Raw genomic sequence first — 18,492 nt, forward strand, 5'->3', positions numbered from 1 at the left:
GCCTGAGCTAATTCCTCATAATAATAGTTCCAGTCTTCCCCTCCTCTCTTTCTCTCTCTCTCTCTCTCTCTCTCTACAAACACACACACACACACACACTCTCTCTCTCTCTCTCACACACACTTGGTGTCTTTAAAGAGTTGATGAAAAATGCACACTATGAAAAAACTATGCATGGATTTCAAATTTTTATAACATTTCTGAATAGGATCTAGTTTGAGACACTAAGAAAGATATGACATCAGTTTGAAAAGGGTCCCTATCAAAGCAACATGAATTCTGCTAAAACTGAAGCAAGAAAAAAACCATCACATACATGATGAAGCTTGGGTAGAAGAAGGGTGAAAGCAATAATACTTTACTAAAAGTTTATGGAGACAATGCCCCAGGGAAATCAGCAGTTTACAAATGAACTACTCGTTCTAAGAAGGGACAACACAGAAATGAAGCCACACACCTACAACCACCTGATCTTCAACAAAGTTGATGATAATAAGCAATGGGGAAAGGACTCCTTATTCAGTAAATGGTGCTGGGATAACTGGCTAGCCATATGCAGAAGATTAGAACTGGACCCATTCCTTTTGCCATATACAAAAATCAACTCAAGACAGATTAAAGTCTTAAATATAAAACGTAAAACTAGAAAAACCCTAGGAAAAAACCTAGGCAATACCATTCTGGACATAGGCTTTGGCAAAGATTTTATGATGAAGACTCCAAAAGCAATTGCAACAAAAACAAAAATTGACAAGCGGGACCTCATTAAACTAAAGAACTTCTGCACAGCAAAAGGAACTATCAATGAAGCAAACAGACAACCTACAGAATGGGAGAAAATACTTGAAAACTATGCATCCAACAAAAGTCTGATATCTATAATCAGAGGAACTTAAACAAATTAACAAGCAAAAAAAAAAATCACTAAAAAATGGGCAAAACACATAAACAGACACTTCTCAGAAAGACATACAGTGACCAACATGTATTTGAAAAAAATGCTCAACATCACTAATCATTAGAGAAATGCAAATCAAAACCACAATGAGATACCATCTCACACCTGTCAGAATGGCTATTACCAAAAAATCAAAAAACAACAGATGCTGGCAAGTTAGCAGAGAAAAGGGAACATTTGTACACTTCCGGTGGGAATGCAAATTAGTTCAGCCATTGTAGAAAGCAGTTTGGACATTTCTTAAAGAACTTAAAACAGAACTATGATTTGACCCAGCAATCTCATTACTAAGTATACACTCAAAGGAATATAAATTGTTCTACCATAGAGACATATGCCTTGTATGTTCATCACAGCACTATTCACAATAGCAAAGACATGAAATCAACCTAGATGCCCATCAACTGGGTAAAGAAAATGTGGTACATATACATCATGGAATACCACGTAGCCATAAAAAAATGAAGTCATGTCCTTTGCAGCAATATGGATGCAGCTGGAGGCCATTATTCTAAGTGAATTAACACAGTAACAGAAAACCAAATACCACATGCTCTTTTTTATAAGTTGGTGGATACAAAGAAGGTAACAATAGACACAATGGACTACTTGAGGGTGAAGGGTGAAAGGAGAGTGAGGATCAAAAAATTACCTAGTATGTACTATGCTTATTGCCTGGGTGACAAAATAATCTGTACAACAAATCCCTGTAACATACAGTTTACCCATGCAACAAATCTGCACATGTATCCCCTGAACCTAAAATAAAAGTTGGAAAGAAAAAGAAGAAACCAGTCTACGTTGAAGATAAAACCTGCAAAGGAAGAGCATCCATATCAATTTGCAAGAGAAAAATTTATCTTGCTCATGCCCTAATTGAAGAAGACCAGTGATTAACAGTAGAAATAGCCAACACCATAGATGTCTCAATTGGTTCAGCTTACACATTTCTGATTGAAAAATTAAAGTTAAGCAAACTTTTCACTCAATACATGCCAAATTTGTTGTGCCCAGATCAGCTGCAGAAAAGAGCAGAGTTTTCAATGACAATTTTAAATAAGTGGGATCAAGATCCTGAAGCCTTTCTTTGAGGAATTGTAACAAGAGATGAAATACAGCTTTACAAGTACAATACTGAAGATAAATCACAGTCAAAGTGATGGCTACTGAAAGGTTGAAGTGGTCCAGTCAAAGCAAAAGCACACCAGTCAAGCACAAAAGTCATGGCAACAGTTTTTGGTGTGCTCAAGGCATTTTGCTTGTTGACTTTCTGGAGGGCCAAAGAACAATAATGTCTGATTATGTGAGGGCTTTGAAACAGCCAAGGTTTTAGCAGAAAAGTGCCAGAGTCCTTCTTCACCATGACAATGCTCCTGCTCATTCCCCTCTTTAAACAAGAGTAATTTTGTGACTGTTTCAACGAGAAGTCACTAGGCATCCACCTTACAGTCCTGATTTGGTTCCCTCTGACTTCTTTTTGGTTCCATGTCTTAAAAAAATCTCTAAAGGGCACCAATTTTTCTTAAGGTAGTAGTGTATAAAAAAGACTTTGAATTTCCACAACTCTCAGTTCTTAAAGGATGGACTAAATGACTGGTATTGTTGCTTATAAGAGTGTCTTGAACTTGAAAGAGTTTATGTTGAGAAATAGTTTATATTTTTTATTTTTATCTTTTAATTCCATTTTTCAATGAACTTTTGAGGGGTGTGTGTGTGTGTGTGTGTGTGTGTCTATGCCTTTCATTTTCTTTCTCTGGAGAACCCTGACTAAATACAGTCCATTAGCTTACTGATGGATAGCAAGCTTATTTCCTCTGCTCCCTGTTAATAAACAATGTTACAATGAATAACCTAGTATATGTCCCCCTGTGCACCTGTGGATCTGCAGGACTGAAAGGCAAGTGCACGGCTAAACTGACAGCAAGAAGTAGAGAATGCATATGTCAGTTCCAACTCTTTTCTTTTCAGGTCCTTCACTTACTTACAGAAATACATATTTTCATTTATACTGAATTGTCACGGGAAGGCAGGAAGGCTTTTCCTCCTACTGTGCCTCAAGAGAGTGCAGTCTTGCATATAATGTCAAATGAACACCCCACAGCCTTCTGTTGACCTTGTAAGAGTCAGGGCTGTTCACACATAGTCTGCCATCCTCCCACATCTGGCTTTGCTGCCCAACCTGCACACTTTAGTGAGTGTTTTTACACCTTTTTTGAAAAAGAAAAAAGTTAGGGGAGCAAATACTAGAGTTTGCTGTGCTTTAGCTAGTTAAATGGAGCATAGTCTAGCAAGAAGGGTCAGATCAAATATGTTGGAAATGTGCCACTGACTTTCCTTGTGACCATGGGAAATTCATTTTGCCTTTTTGTTTTTCCATTTCCTCATTCATAAAAAGAAAGGACTCTTGTTCATTTTCCTGTTAATTTAACAAATACCTAAAAGTATGAACTAAAGATACTTAACACTTATTTAGAATTGAGAGACTAGTCATGTGCATGTATATGCACTTTGACTATCAAAGGCCATTTTGCCAACCCCAGATTCTGGAAGCAACAGCATGATTTGTGTGGGAGCAATTCCATTGCTATTCCTAACTTGTGCAGTCTTGCAAAGTATTTGAAAAAAAATTATATTTCTTTCAGCAACACTTATGCTAACCTTCAAATCTTGCTTAGGTTAGTAGTTTTTGGTCATATCTATACATATTTCTTATTATTGATAAAGACTAAAGTTGTGGTAATTTTACATATCAAACTAAGAGTTTTACGGACTAAGATTATGTTCAGTTATAGAAATAGGACTTCCTAAATACTCATTTCAAACAAGAAAAGTAAATCATTACACATTTCTAATACTTAAAACCAGAGATGATTTCTTTAAATTTTATCAGATTTTGAGAAGCCACTCTTGATTATGGAAAATATAAAATTTCTCAGCTCAGTTCTCAGAAAATTTAGTATCCATGAGTGTTTAAAAACATAAAATTTGTTATTTAATACTATAATTCCCAAATAAAGCTTAGATAGGTTCAGGCCAAATTCTTTTTGGTAGAAGTTGAGTACCTAGCCTCAGGGAAGTAGCACCTAAATAATTTTGGTTATTAACACCTTAAACAAACTAGCTTCTTAGATTGGCTAGCTAGGATTGGGACACTTCTGTAAAGGGAACTAGTAGAGGAGGTCCAGAGCCCCCAAAACTATTTGAGAACAGCAGTAGAGATTGGGGTGTTATAAAAAGAAGGTATGCAGCAAACAGAAGGTAGCAGGTAAAGGGGGACCTCTGGGAAGGAGAGATGAAGATTTGAAGGAAGGGAAATGACAAACTTTGCTAACTTTTAAATTTCATTTCTTTAGAGAACAGAATTCTAGGAGCTACAGAGGAAGGTCTTACAGTCCAAGCACCAGAACACCTAAGCAAGTTACATGTCTTCTCTGAAGAGCTGCTGATAAAATCTGGGAGAAGAGCCCAGTCATATGGCTATTCCACTTTGCAGTCTATGATGTCCCTAGAATAAGAATAACCCCAGAAAGAGGATAGCAGACAACAGAGATCCCAGACAATAGAAAACTATCATCTAGGCTTTATCTTTTTTGTTGCAAATATCTCTTCAATTGAACCATAAACCTTCATAAAGTTAATATATAAATTGGAACTTTGGAGGGATATGATGGCAGGGACATGTAGCTTTTCTTTGTTTGAAGTGCCACAGAATTGTTAAACTAAAATATTAGCAATTTTGAGGCATGGGTGTGTAGGAAGACATTTTTTTCTCACTCAACTCATGCATATTTTATGGTATAGATTTTTTTTTTTTAAGTGAAGTAGCTTAAGTAAACCTCTGATCAATTAGTGACCTGGGAATAATTACTGTTTTCCACCCCATGTCTTTCTCTACCCTCATTAAATATAAATATGTCTTAAAATATTACAATAACACTTCTGCGTTGTAATTCCAAGACAACCACAAATTAGCATCCTTCCTTCTTATACCTTGTTCACACCTAAATATTGCACAGACCTTTTAATAAAGAAGATTGTGGACTGCTGTCATGAGACTATAGGATTGATATTCTTAATTTTTCTACTGCTCAGTTGAATTGCAGTTTACAAATTAGTTGATCTTTGACTTTCAAGGATTTTACATTTATAGACTCAAGCATTACAAGTGACACCAAAGGTCCTTAAAATATACTAATTTATCATTTCATTAAGATTCACATTTGAAAGCATACACTTTGAGGCGGATATGGGAGTGCCATGCACTATCTGAACTGTGTGGTTTCCTGCTCATTGTCATGTATTCAACTTTTGGAACAAGTCCGTAGTGAATGGAAAGTCTGGCGAAGGTGTGAATTTAAAACAATGTAAAAGGACTGAGACTAGCCCTTTCCCCTCTTTCCTATCCTCCTCTTTCTCTTTCTTTATCCCTCTTAATGCTTTTAAGCATAACATAAAGGTATCCCACAAGGAAAATTTTACAAATCTGTTAGTGACTTTATATTTTACCCTACTAAGGAACATTTGCACTTGAGCAAGGAAAAGTGAAGAGTATTGTTAACTCAAAAGAAAAATCCCTAATGGGGTAGAATTTAAAGTTCACTTTTACATAGGTTGTGGGAGTCATTTTATGGTAAATGGTAATACAAATGGTGAAAAAGTATCTCATGGCCATATTGCCCTTATAAAGTGTGTGAAATTTGTTATAGGAAATAATTATTTCTTGCTAAAAGTACAACTGTCTTTTAAGTCAGTGGTTTTCAAGCATGACTGTATATCACAATCTCCTATGAAATTTTTTAAAAACCACAGATTCTATGTCCCAAATCAGTATCCTATTTTCTGAACCTTGCAGCCAGAAAGTTACTGTCTTCACAAGATTTACCAGAGTTTCGTAAATTATTGGGTTTTTTTAATCTTCTGTTTTTGTTTTTTTACAGAATCATCTTTTGGCTTTGCTGAATTATTTTCTCTCTCTTTTTTTTTTTTTTTGTCTTTCTTTGGTTTTATTTTCCTATACTTTTCTAACTTCTTAGCTCATTAATTTTCAGCCTCTCATTTTTTTGAATGATATGAATTTTAGGTCATTAAATTTCCCTTAGAGTTTCACCTTAGCTATGTCCTGTAAGTTTTAAAACATAGTATTTTCAGGTGACTGATGAGATGGTCAAATAGAAACAGCTCTGGTCTGCAGCTCCCAGTGACATCAATGGAGAAGGAGGGTGATTTCTGCATTTCCAACTGAGATACCTGACTCATCTCATTGGGACTTGTTAGACACTGCGTGCAGCCAACGGAGGGCGAGCCAAACCAGTGTGGGGCGTTGCCTTACTCAGAAAGCACAAGGGGTCAGGAAACTCCCTTACCTAGCCAAGGGAAGCCTTGAGGCACTGTGCATGAGGAATGGTGCATTCTGACCCAGGTACTATACTTTTCCCACTATCTTCACAACCTGCAGACCAGGAGATTCCCTTGGGTGCCTACACCACCAGGGCCCTGGGTTTCAAGCACAAAACTGGGCAGCTGTTTGGGCAGACACTGAGCTAGCTGCAGGACTTTTTTTTTTATACCCCAGTGGCTCCTGGAACACCAACGAGACAGAACCATTCACGTCCCTGGGAAATGGGCTGAAGCCAGGGAGCCAAGTGGTCTGGCTAAGCAAATCCCACTCCCAGAAAGCCCAGCAAGCTAAGATCCACTGGCTTGAAATTCTCACCACCAGCACAGCAGTCTGAAGTTGACCTGGGATGTTGGAGCTTGGTCGGGGGAGGGGTGTCCACCATTACTGAGGCCTGAGTAGGCAGTTTTCCCCTCACGGTGTAAACAAAGCCACTGGAAGTTTGAACTGGGCAAAGCTCACCACAACTCAGCAAAGCTGCTCTAGCTAGACTGCCTCTCTAGATTTCTTCTCTCTGGGCAGGGCATCTCTGAAAGAAAGGCAGCAACCCCAGTCAGGGGCTAATAGATCAAACTCCCATTTCCCTGGGACAGAGCACCTGGGGGGAAGGGCAGCTGTGGGCGCAGCTTCAACAGACTTAAACGTTCCTGCCTGCTGGCTCTGAAGAGAGCAGTGGATCCCCTAGCACAGTGCTCGAGCTCTGCTAAGGGACAGACTGCCTCCTCACGTGGGTCCCTGACCCCCATGCCTCCTGACTGGAGGACACCTCCCAGCAGGAGTCAACAAACACTTCATACAGGAGAGCTCTGGCTGGCATCTGGCAAGTGCCCCTCTGGGATGAAGCTTCCAGAGGAAGGAACAGGCAGCAATCTTTGCTGTTCTGCAGCCTCCACTGGTGAGGCAAACAGCCAGGCAAACAGGATCTGGAGTGGACCTTCAGCAAACTCCAGCAGACCTGCAGTTGAAGAGCCTGACTGTTAGAAGGAAAATTAACAAACAGAAATGAATAGTATCAACATCAACAACAACAAAAAATGTCCACAAAAAACCCCATCCGAAGGTCACCAGCGTCAAAGACCAAGGGTAGATAAATCCATGAAGATTAGGAAAAACCAGCACAAAAAGGCTGAAAATTGCAAAAAATCAGGATGCCTCCTCTCCTTCAAAGGATCACAACTCCTCGCCAGCAAGGGAACAAAACAGTATGGAGAATAAGTTTCACAATTTGATAGAAGTTGGCTTCAGAAAGTGGGTAATAACATACTCCTCTGAGCTAAAGGAACATGTTCTAACCCAATGCAAGGAAGCTAAGAACCTTGAAAAAAGTTAGATGAATTGCTAACTAGAATAATCAGTTTACAGAAGAACATAAATGACCTGATGGATCTGAAAAACACAGCACAAGAACTTCATGAAGCATACACAAGTATCAATAGATGAATCAATCAGGCAGAAGAAAAGATATCAGAGATTGAAAATCAACTTAATGAAATAAAGTGTGAAGACAAGATTAGAGAAAAAAGAATGAAAAGCAACAAACAAAACCTTCAAGAAATATGGGACTATGTGAAAAGATCAAACCTACGTTTGACTGGTGTACCTGAAAGTGACAGGGAGAATGGAACCAAGTTGGAAAACACTCTTCAGGAGATTATCCAAGAGAACTTCCCCAACCTAGCAAGACAGGCCAACATTCAAATTCAGGAAATACAGAGAACACCACAAAGACAATCGTCAAGTAGAGCAACCCCAAGACACATAATCTTCAGATTCACCAAGGTTGAAATGAAGGAAAAAATGTTAAGGGCAGCCAGAGAGAAAGGTCGGGTCACCTACAAAGGGAAGCCATCAGACTAACAGCAGATCTCTCTGCAGAAACCCTACAAGCCAGAAGAGCATAGGTGTCAACATTCAACATTCTTAAAGAAAAGAATTTTCAACCCAGAATTTCATATCCAGCCAAACTAAGTAAGCTTCATAAATGAAGGAGAAATAAAATCCTTTACAGACAAGCAAATGCTGAGACATTTTGTCACCACCAGGCCTGCCTTACAAGAGCAAGGAAGCACTAAGGAGACCCATCTCACATGCAGAGACACACATAGGCTCAAAATAAAGGGATGGAGCAAGATCTACCAAGAAAATGGAAAACAAACAAACAAAAAAAGCAGGGGTTGCAATCCTAGTCTCTAATAAAACAGACTTTAAACCATCAAAGATCAAAAGACACAAAGAAGGCCACTACATAATGGTAAAGGGATCAATTCATCAGGAAGAGGTAACTATCCTAAATATATATGCATCCAATACAGAAGCACCCAGATTCATAAAGCAAGTCCTTAGAGACTTACAAAGAGACTTAGACTCCCACACAATAATAATGGGAGACTCTAACATCCCGTTGTCAACATTAGACAGATCAACGAGACAGAAAATTAACAAGGATATCCAGGAATTGAATGCAACTCTGCACCAAGTGGACCTAATAGACATCTGCAAAACTCTCCATCCCAAATCAACATTCTTCTCACCACCACATCACACTTGTTCCAAAATTGACCACATAGTTGGAAGTAAAGCACTCCTCAGCAAATGTAAAAGAACAGAAATTATAACAAACTGTCTCTCAGACCACAGTGCAATCAAACTAGAATTCAGGACTAAGAAACTCAATTAAAACTGCTCAACTACATGGAAACTGAACAACCTGCTCCTGAATGACTACTGGGTACATAATGAAATGAAGGCAGAAATAAAGATGTTCTTTGAAACCGATGAGAACAAAGATACAACATACCAGAATCTCTGGGACACATTTAAAGCAGTGTGGAGAGGGAAATTTATAGCACTAAATGCACACAAGAGAAAGCAGGAAAGATCTAAAATTGACACTCTAACATCACAATTAAAAGAACTAGAGAAGCAACAGCAAACACATTCAAAAGCTAGCAGAAGGCAAGAAATAACTAAGATCAGAGAAGAACTGAAGGAGAGAGAGACACAAAAAACCCTTCAAAAAATCAATGAATCCAGGAGCTGGTTTTTTGAAAAGATCAACAAAATTGATAGACTGCTAGGAAGACTAACAAGGAAGAAAAGAGAGAAGAATCAAATAGACACAATAAAAAATGACAAAGGGGATATCACCACCAACCCCACAGAAATACAAACTACCATCAGAGAATACTATAAACACCTCTACATAAATAAACTAGAAAATCTAGAAGAAATGGATAATTTCCTGGACACTTACACTCTCCCAAGACTAAACCAGGAAGAAGTTGAATCCCTGAATAGACCAATAGGAGGCCCTGAAATTGAGGCAATAATGAATAGCCTACCAACCAAAAAAAGTCCAGGACCAGATGGATTCACAGCCGAATTCTACCAGAGGTACAAGGAGGAGCTGGTACCATTCCTTCTGAAACTATTCCAATCAACAGAAAAAGAGGGAATCCTCCCCAACTCATTTTATGAGGCCAGCATCATCCTGATACCAAACCCTGGCAGAGATGCAACAAAAAAAAGAGAATTTTAGACCAATATCCCTGATGAACATCAATGCAAAAATCCTCAATAAAATACTGGCAAAGCAAACCCAGCAGCACATCAAAAAGCTTATCCACCATGATCAAGTGGGCTTCATCCCTGGGATGCAAGACTGGTTCAACATATGCAAATCAATAAACATAATCCAGCATACAAACAGAACCAAAGACAAAAACCACATGATTATCTCAATAGATGCAGAAAAGGCCTTTGACAAAATTCAACAGCCCTTCATGCTAAAAACTCTCAATAAATTAGGTATTGATGAAACGTTATCTCAAAATGATAAGAGCTATTTATGACAAAGCCACAGCCAATATCATACTGAATGGGCAAAAATTGGAAGAATTCCCTTTGAAAACTGGCACAATACAGGAATGCCCTCTCTCACCACTCCTATTCAACATATTCATCATCACTGGTCATTAGAGAAATGCAAATCAAAACCACAATGAGATGCCATCATACGCCAGTTAGAATCATTAAAAAGTCAGGAAACAACAGATGCTGGAGAGGATGTGGACAAATAGGAATGTTTTTACACTGTTGGTGGGAGTGTAAATTAGTTCATCTATTGTGGAAAACAGTGTGGCGATTCCTCAAGGATCTAGAACAGGAAATACCATTTGACACAGGAATCCCATTACTGGGTATATACTGAAAGGATTATAAATCATTCTACTATAAAGACACACGCACACATATGTTTACTGCAGCACTATTCACAACAGCAAAGACTTGGAACCAACCCAAATGTCCATCAATGATAGACTGGATAAAGAAAATATGGTACATATATACCATGTAATACTATGCAGCCATAAAAAAGGATGAGTTCATGTCCTTTTCAGGACATGGATAAATCTGGAAACCATCATTCACAACAAACTAACACAGAAACAGAAAACCAAACACTACATGCTCTCACTCATAAGTGGGAGTTGAACAATGAGACCACATGGACACAGGAAGGGGAACATCACACACCAGGGTCTGTCAGGGGTTGGGGGTAGGGGAGGGATAGTATTAGGAGAAATACCTGACGTAGACGACCAGTTGTGGGTGCAGCAAACCACCGTGGCATGCATATACCTATGTAACAAATCTGCACGTTCTGCACATGTATCCCAGAACTTAAAGTATAATTTTAAAAAGCAAAACAAAAGTAGTATTTTTAATATCACCCAGTTAAAAATGTTTTCTAATTTTCATAGTTTTTTCTGTTCAGTTTGTAATCATGTGTTTCTTAATATTCAAATACATAGGAACATTATTGCTGTCTTTTTGATTTCTATTGCAAATTTATTTGCATTGTGGTTCACGATCATGCATGGTATGGAGCTGGTCTTTTATAATTTGCTTTATAATGTTTACAAACTTGTTTTTAACTATGGTACACATTTTAAAAATAATTCTCTTCTGGTAATTCTAACACCTAAGGTCTTTCTAGTTTGTTTCTTCTATCTAGTATTTTGTAGTTTTACTCATATGGCTCTGTTTCCTTGTGTGCTTTTTAAAATTTTACTTTTTACTGTGAGCTTTCCATTTTTTTTCTTGAAAAAATCATTTGTGGAACATTCATAAGGCCTATGATAAAATATATTTTTAGAGAAGATTTTCTTTTGTTTTCCCACATGTCTTTACCAGTCCAGGACCACTTTAAAGTAAATTTGAGACTGAGAATTTTTGGACTATTCAGGTGATAAAAATTCAGCTGCAAATTTACAGGAAAGCAGGAAAACAAGCTTGCAGTTGTGAATTCTCAGGAACTTCTTTTTTCCCATTCAGGACTATGCCAAAGGTCATTTCCTTTGTGGTCTCTGGTGGTGGTGATGGTAAGATGGTGGGCCAGTTTTACTTCAAGTTTACTCCTATACTGAGGTGGGAGTCCTTTGGGGCCTTGTGTTTATGGAGATACATCTCCTATTCAACTCCCTAATTTGATGGACCATAGGAATTGGGTTTCTGTTCCCTGAAATTTTGATTTATTTAAAACAAAAGCTCACATCCTCAGTTTTTTGAATCTTTTATGAATATAAGCAGCTTTGGATTTCAGTTTACCACCATTAATTCTCATTTTCAGTTAAATTTTAACCTTACTATTTTGTCAGCTATTCACTGATTTTAAGATAACTTAAAAACAATTTACAGTGTTTTTAATTTGTTTTTCAGTAGGAGAATTTACTCAAATAACCTAATATGCCATCTGACTCCAAACAGGATTCCTCAGCTTTATTCTTGGAGCTTGGCCTCTTCACAGAACAGACGACATGGCCGTCAGCCCATCTTCATCATGACAAGAGCACAAAGATCTGTCCTCACCTTAGCTCCAGTCTAGCAAATATCCCTGGGATAGACCCCAATGGCCCCAGTGTAGATGAAATCACTGTAGCTGTAAGATAAGGTATTGTACCAGTGGCAGACTGTTACTAGAAGAAGGAAAGAAAGGGTGCTAAGGAGACCAAAGCAGTAGAGTCTGCTATGCAAACACTGTTTTATTGAATCCTTACACCACCACCAAAAGATAGGCATCCACTCTCTTTCACCTGAAGAAAACAGTGGACTGGGGAGTGTCTTAGTCCATTTTGTGTTGCTACAACAGAATACCTGAGGCTGCATAATTTATGAAGAAAAAAATATGTATTCAGCTTATGATTCTGCAAACTGGAAAGTTCAAAATCACGGTGCCGCAACTGGCCAGCTTCTGGTGAGGGCCACCTGCTGCATCAAAACATGGCAGAGAAGCAGAAAAGTGATCAGGCACATGCAAAGAGAACAGTTGATGAGAAAAGTAGCAAGAGAGACTCTAGGAAGTTGAACTTGTTTTTATAACAACCTGCCATCTAACAACTAATCCATTCCCACAAAAGCAAAAACTCACTGATCCTGAGGGAGGGAGTTAATCAATTAGAGGGAATCCTTCCTTATGACCCAAACATCTCCCACTAGTGCCACCTCCCAACACTGCTACATCAAATTTCAGCATGAGTTTTGGTGGAGACAAACTGTATCCAAACCATAGCATTGGCTAAGAAGCTTGTCCAATTTCACATAACTAGGAAAGGCCAGAGTCAATTCAAACCTGAGTCTGTTGGATTCCATACTCCATGTTCCTAAGGACTGCACTCTCCTACAAGTTACTCATCCTTTAACTGGCCACTCACTTACTATGTCTCTCATGGAACAAGATTTGGGGCATGGTACTTCTGTTCAATGGAAGAGAAGATGTGAGAATGTGGTCCAGTCCAAGTAGGGAGCTCAAGGGTTAGTGGTACCTTGGTGGAGATGTTGAGATAGAATGAGGGAGATGTCACCAGACAAATTTAAGCACACTCTTCATACTTTGCATTTCTACCAAGGTGGGCCTGCTGCCCTGTTAGAGCTTGAGAATAAAAGTAAATCTAACACAAATAAAGCTGGACGTTTTCGGCTCCTTTACATTTACCCGTAGGCCATTACATCCAAAAAGAAAAAGGCACACACATAACTCCAGAAAACATTGAAAGAATTAAAGGCTTTTACTGAAGTTTCAAGAAGCAGAAGTAGCATAAAGTTGCATGCACAGCACATACAGCACAGCAAGGTTTCTACACAGGATCTTTAGAGCTTTTCCTCTCTCAAAAGTTCTATTTCTCATGGAAATTGCTCAAAGCTGCTCTCAACCACCAGCTGTCAAGTTCCAACTCATGTCCTCTTTTCTTTCTCTGTGTACCTTTAGATTCCTCACTGACCCTGGAACTTCCTTCCCAAGTAGCTTCAGCCTATCTTAAATACAACCTTATATTCTACTTGTTTTGGCTTTAAAAATCATTTTCTTCCCACAGTTCATATAGTGATCAGTCCAACAAAGGCCTAGTGGTCAAAGAGCCCCAACAAAGGATTCAGGAGCCAGGAGAGAGGAGAGGTTTGCACATACTTTTCAAGTTCCCTTTTTTGCTTTCTCCTATGTTATACATATATTATGGACTTTCAAGAATGGAAAATGAATCTAAGTAACACTGAATATGAGGCGAGGACTAACCTAAAACAAATCCTATGGTAAATGATCTTATGAGAAAATATATTTTATTTTCTCTGTAGACACCAAAACCACTTATTGTTGGGTAGGAATCCCATGTGTGCCTTAGGATAGAATTGTTCTTTGTCCTTCAATGTCTTTGTCTGTTCCCAGTGATAATGGCCCTGTAAAACACTATAGCTAATCTAATATTGCATGGTTTCTTAAGCCTTGGATCCTTTATGACCAGCTGCCATGTAAGGTGATTCAGTATCTACCTACCAAGTAATTTCAGGAGAACTGCCGATGACGCAATGACTTGCAGACACGCACAGTTTAAGTCAACTGCCTCTCAGGAATAAATCAAACTCTGATAACTGACCTGGCAGTTTTTCATTTTGAATTTCCATTTTATTCACCAGAAGTATCCTTTGGGGAAAGCTTCAAATGCTTTTGAAATGAAAGCAAACTAAATTGTTTCTTTTGCAAAAGATAATACCTGACTTTATTGGTTCAAAAAGAAATTGGTTGGATTAATTTCCAAATTATTTGTCTTGGTCTTTGTTTTATTATTGCCTAAGTTTATCCCTTAAGAAGTAAACATCTTTCAACAGTCACAAAATGAGCTTACAAAAGACAAAAACAAAAAACAAAAAACAAAAAAAAAACCCAGCAAGCAAAACATAAAATGAGACAGACTCATTTAGATAAAATCATCTTTCACCCTACCCTCCAGTATACCAACCACTCAAATAATCTGTATGGTTACCCGCTTTTCATGACTCCTGTTATTATGAGTTACACTACCACACATAAACCTGTCTTTCCCATCACCAGCCTCTGTACGCCTTACTCAGGGAAGAGGGGCAATATCTGCCCTATGGAAGATTCCTAATACCATATTTTGTTAATTCTATGATACATATATGACTCAGTATTTTAATAACAAACAAAAATGCTTCTTCCAATAAATAGCATGTCACACCTTAAAAGGCAGCATTTTTTTCTTACTGGCATAAAAATTAATCATGTATTTTATAGTTGATAGTTTCTTATATCCAACAAAATATGGTGCTGAATTTTACCTAATGAGTGATTATTCATCAAGATTTGGGGTAAACTCTTAATGCATTTTAGTTAAAAATAAAAAGTAGGTAATCAAATGATAAAAATTTAGAACATGTATTAAGAAAGAAATTTGCTAAAAGCTAAGAAATCAGAGTTATAATTTAAACAACACACGTTTATTGAGCATTTACTACTTACCCATCACTGTTTTTGATGCTAAGGATATAGCAGTGAACAAAAAAATCCTTGTGGACTTACATCATAGGAGGGAAAATAGACAATAAATAAATGTATGATAAGTCAGTTGATAATAAGTGCTACAAAGTAAAACAAAGCAGGAATAAAGTTGGGGAGAAAAGTGGAGGTGATTGCTATTTCAGATGAGATCATTAGGGTGGTCTTCTCTGAAGAGCGGACATTCGCCTAGAGAAGCAAGGATGTGAGTTATGTGTCTTTTGTGAGTAGAACATTCTGGAAAAGGGCAGAGAAGGGCAGTAGACTATTCCAGAAAAAGAGGACACCTGCTGGGAGTGTTTGAGAACAGAATGCAGGCTAGTATGCTGCAGCCAGTGGGTATGCGTGGGAGTTCTGGGAGATGAGGCCAAAGAGGTAGCAGAGCCCCTATCATATAGGACCCTAGAGGTCACTGTAAGGATTTGACTTTTACCTTGAACCATGTGGGAGGCTACTAAGAGTTCTGAACAGAGGGCCGGGTGCAGTGGCTCATACCTGTAATCCCAGCACTTTGGGAGACCGAGATGGGCATATCACCTGAGGTTGGGAGTTGGAGACCAGCCTGACCAACACGGAGAAACCCTGTATCTACTAAAAATACAAAATTAGCCAGGGGTGGTGGCACATGCCTGTAATCCCAGCTACTTGGGAGGTTGAGGCAGGAGAATCACTTGAACCCAGGCGGTGGAGGTTGCGGTGAGCCAAAATCGTGCCATTGCACTCCAGCCTGGGCAACAAGAGCGAAAGTCTGTCTCAAAAAAAAAAAAAAATGTTTGAACAGAGGAGTGATAGAGCCTGAGTTGTGTTGTGGGGAGAGGGTGGGGAGAGTGTAAGAGAGGGGTTGATAAGAATGGGAACATAAGGATCAGTAAGTAGGCCAGTACAGTAATACAGGTGAGAGGTGGTAGTGGCAATAGGGTGGTAGTGTTACAGAAGTGCTGGAAAGCGAAGAGCTTGATCCCTTTAAATGATAGGGAAGCGGGGAAGGGAAGTGCTGGGTAGAGACAAGCGTGGTCCCTGGCTAGGGCTCCACCCCCACAGACCTAGGTGAGGACAAGCATTTCCTGGACAAATGTTGCATTTCCCAAGATCACCCCGGCCTGCCACGCCCTCATCTTGTGCCTGTAAAAACCCCCAAGACCCTGGCAGGCACACATACAGGCGGCTGGATGTTGAGAGGAGCACATCAGCGGAGGAACACAGGCGGTTAGACTTTGAGAGGAACGCACTAACAGGCACCAGCAGTCCCACAGGCCAGCGACCAGCAGAAGCAGAACAACCTGGAGTTTGGCTGGGCAGTCGGAGGAGAGTCCAGGCCACCGAATGGCCCAACTCCGGGGGAAAACCTTCCCACTCCCTCCCCTTCTGACTTCCCCTGAGCTACATCCACTCAATAAAACCTTGCACTTATTCTCCAAACCCAGGTGTGATCCGATTCTCCCAGTACACCAAGGCAAGAACTGGGGATACAGAAAGCCCTCTGTCCTTTCAACAAGGTAGAAGTTAATTGAGCTGGTTAACACAAGCCACCTATAGATGGCAAAACTAAAAGAGCAAAACTAAAAGAGCACCCTGTAACACAGGGGCTTCAGGAGCTGTAAATATTCACCCCAGACACTGCCATGGTATCGGAGCCCCACAGCTTGCTCATCTGTATGCTCCCCCTGGAGGTTTGAGCAGCGGGGCACTGAAGAAGCGGGTCACACCCCCATTGCATGCCCTGTGAGCGTACAAGGGAACCTTTCTTGTTTCAGTAGCATGGAAGTGGTGGTATTCTGGATAAACTTCAAAAGTAGACCTGTCTAGATTAACTGGTAAACTGAATGTGGAGTATAGAAGAAATAGATTAAGGAAGATGGCAAGGTTTTTACCTGAGCAACTTGTAAGTGGAGTTGTCAATTACTACAACGGGAAAGACTGTGAAAAGAAAATAGTTTGAAGAAGAGAAAACCAAGAGTTATTTTTGAATGTATTAAACTAGGGATGTCTATTAGTATTGAAGAGAAGATTCTGAGAAATGAGTCTATACTTCAGGAAAGATATAAAAAACGGAAATATAAATTGGGAGTTATTAACATATATGTCAAATTTTAGGAGATACAAAATATCTAGAGCTCTAGAGCAAGGGCAGAGAGAGAGAGAAGGGGAAGGAAGACAGAACTCTGGGGCAATCCAACCTAAACAATCAGTGAGATGAGGAAGAACCAGCAAAGAAAATGGAGAGGAGCAGTCAGGGAGGTGGGATGGGAACCAAGACAAAGTATCATCCAAGATGTCAACCAGAAGAACTGTTTTGGATCAAGGGAATAACAACTTGGCCAGATTCTGCTGACGTAGGCTGAGATGTGGCCATTTTATTTGGCAGCAAGGAGGTCACTGATGACCCTTACAAGAGATGATTCAGTGGAGTATAAGCACAAAAACCTAGCTCTTTAAAGGGTTAAAGCAAGAACAGAAGGAGAAATGAAAATAAAAACAAAAAACAGTATTAGTAATATGAACATCTTTTTTTTTTTTTTTTTTGAGACAGAGTCTCACTCTGTCACCCAGGCTGGAGTGCAGTGGCACGATCTTGGCTCACTGCAACCTCCGCCTCCCGGGTTCAAGTGATTCTCCAGCCTCAGACTCCCCAGTAGCTGGGACTACAGGTGCGCACCACCATGTCCAGATAATTTTTGTATTTTTATTAGAGATGGGTTTTCACAATATTGGCCAGGCTGGTCTCGAACTCCTGATCTCAGGTGATCCACCTGCCTTGGCCTCCCAAAGGGCTGGGATTACAGGTATGAGCCACCCTGCCCGGCCATAAACAACTCTTTCTAAAGAGATACAGATGTGCTATATATATATATATACAGATATGGGATCCAGGAGAGCTTTTGCTGTTTTTGTTTTGTTTTGTTTTGTTTTAAAGATAAGATATATAGCATGTTTGTACTCATTCACGATGAGTCCCTTTCTGGGATCCCTTCTCTGTAGCCTCTCTAAATTAATTACTTAATAGAATTGGGAGAGAAGTATGCAATTGAGATCCAAATTTAGCATTCTTTCTAAGTTAAAATTTGAAAGTAATATTATTTACACTTTTACTAATGATTGTCTCAAAGGGACCTATAGAATCAGCTGTTAAAAATATTCTGACCTGCTTTCTTTGGGGGAAAATGGTATTTTCACATACTTTTAATTACAAATAGAATATAAAAGAGTGTCTTGTACCACCAAAATTTATATTTCAATATTAAATCACATTAACGGAAAAATAAGATTTTATTCTGAAAAGAAATAATCCTA

The sequence above is a fragment of the Theropithecus gelada genome, chromosome 4, assembly GCF_003255815.1.
Source record: "Theropithecus gelada isolate Dixy chromosome 4, Tgel_1.0, whole genome shotgun sequence".
Taxonomy (NCBI): Eukaryota; Metazoa; Chordata; class Mammalia; order Primates; family Cercopithecidae; genus Theropithecus; species Theropithecus gelada.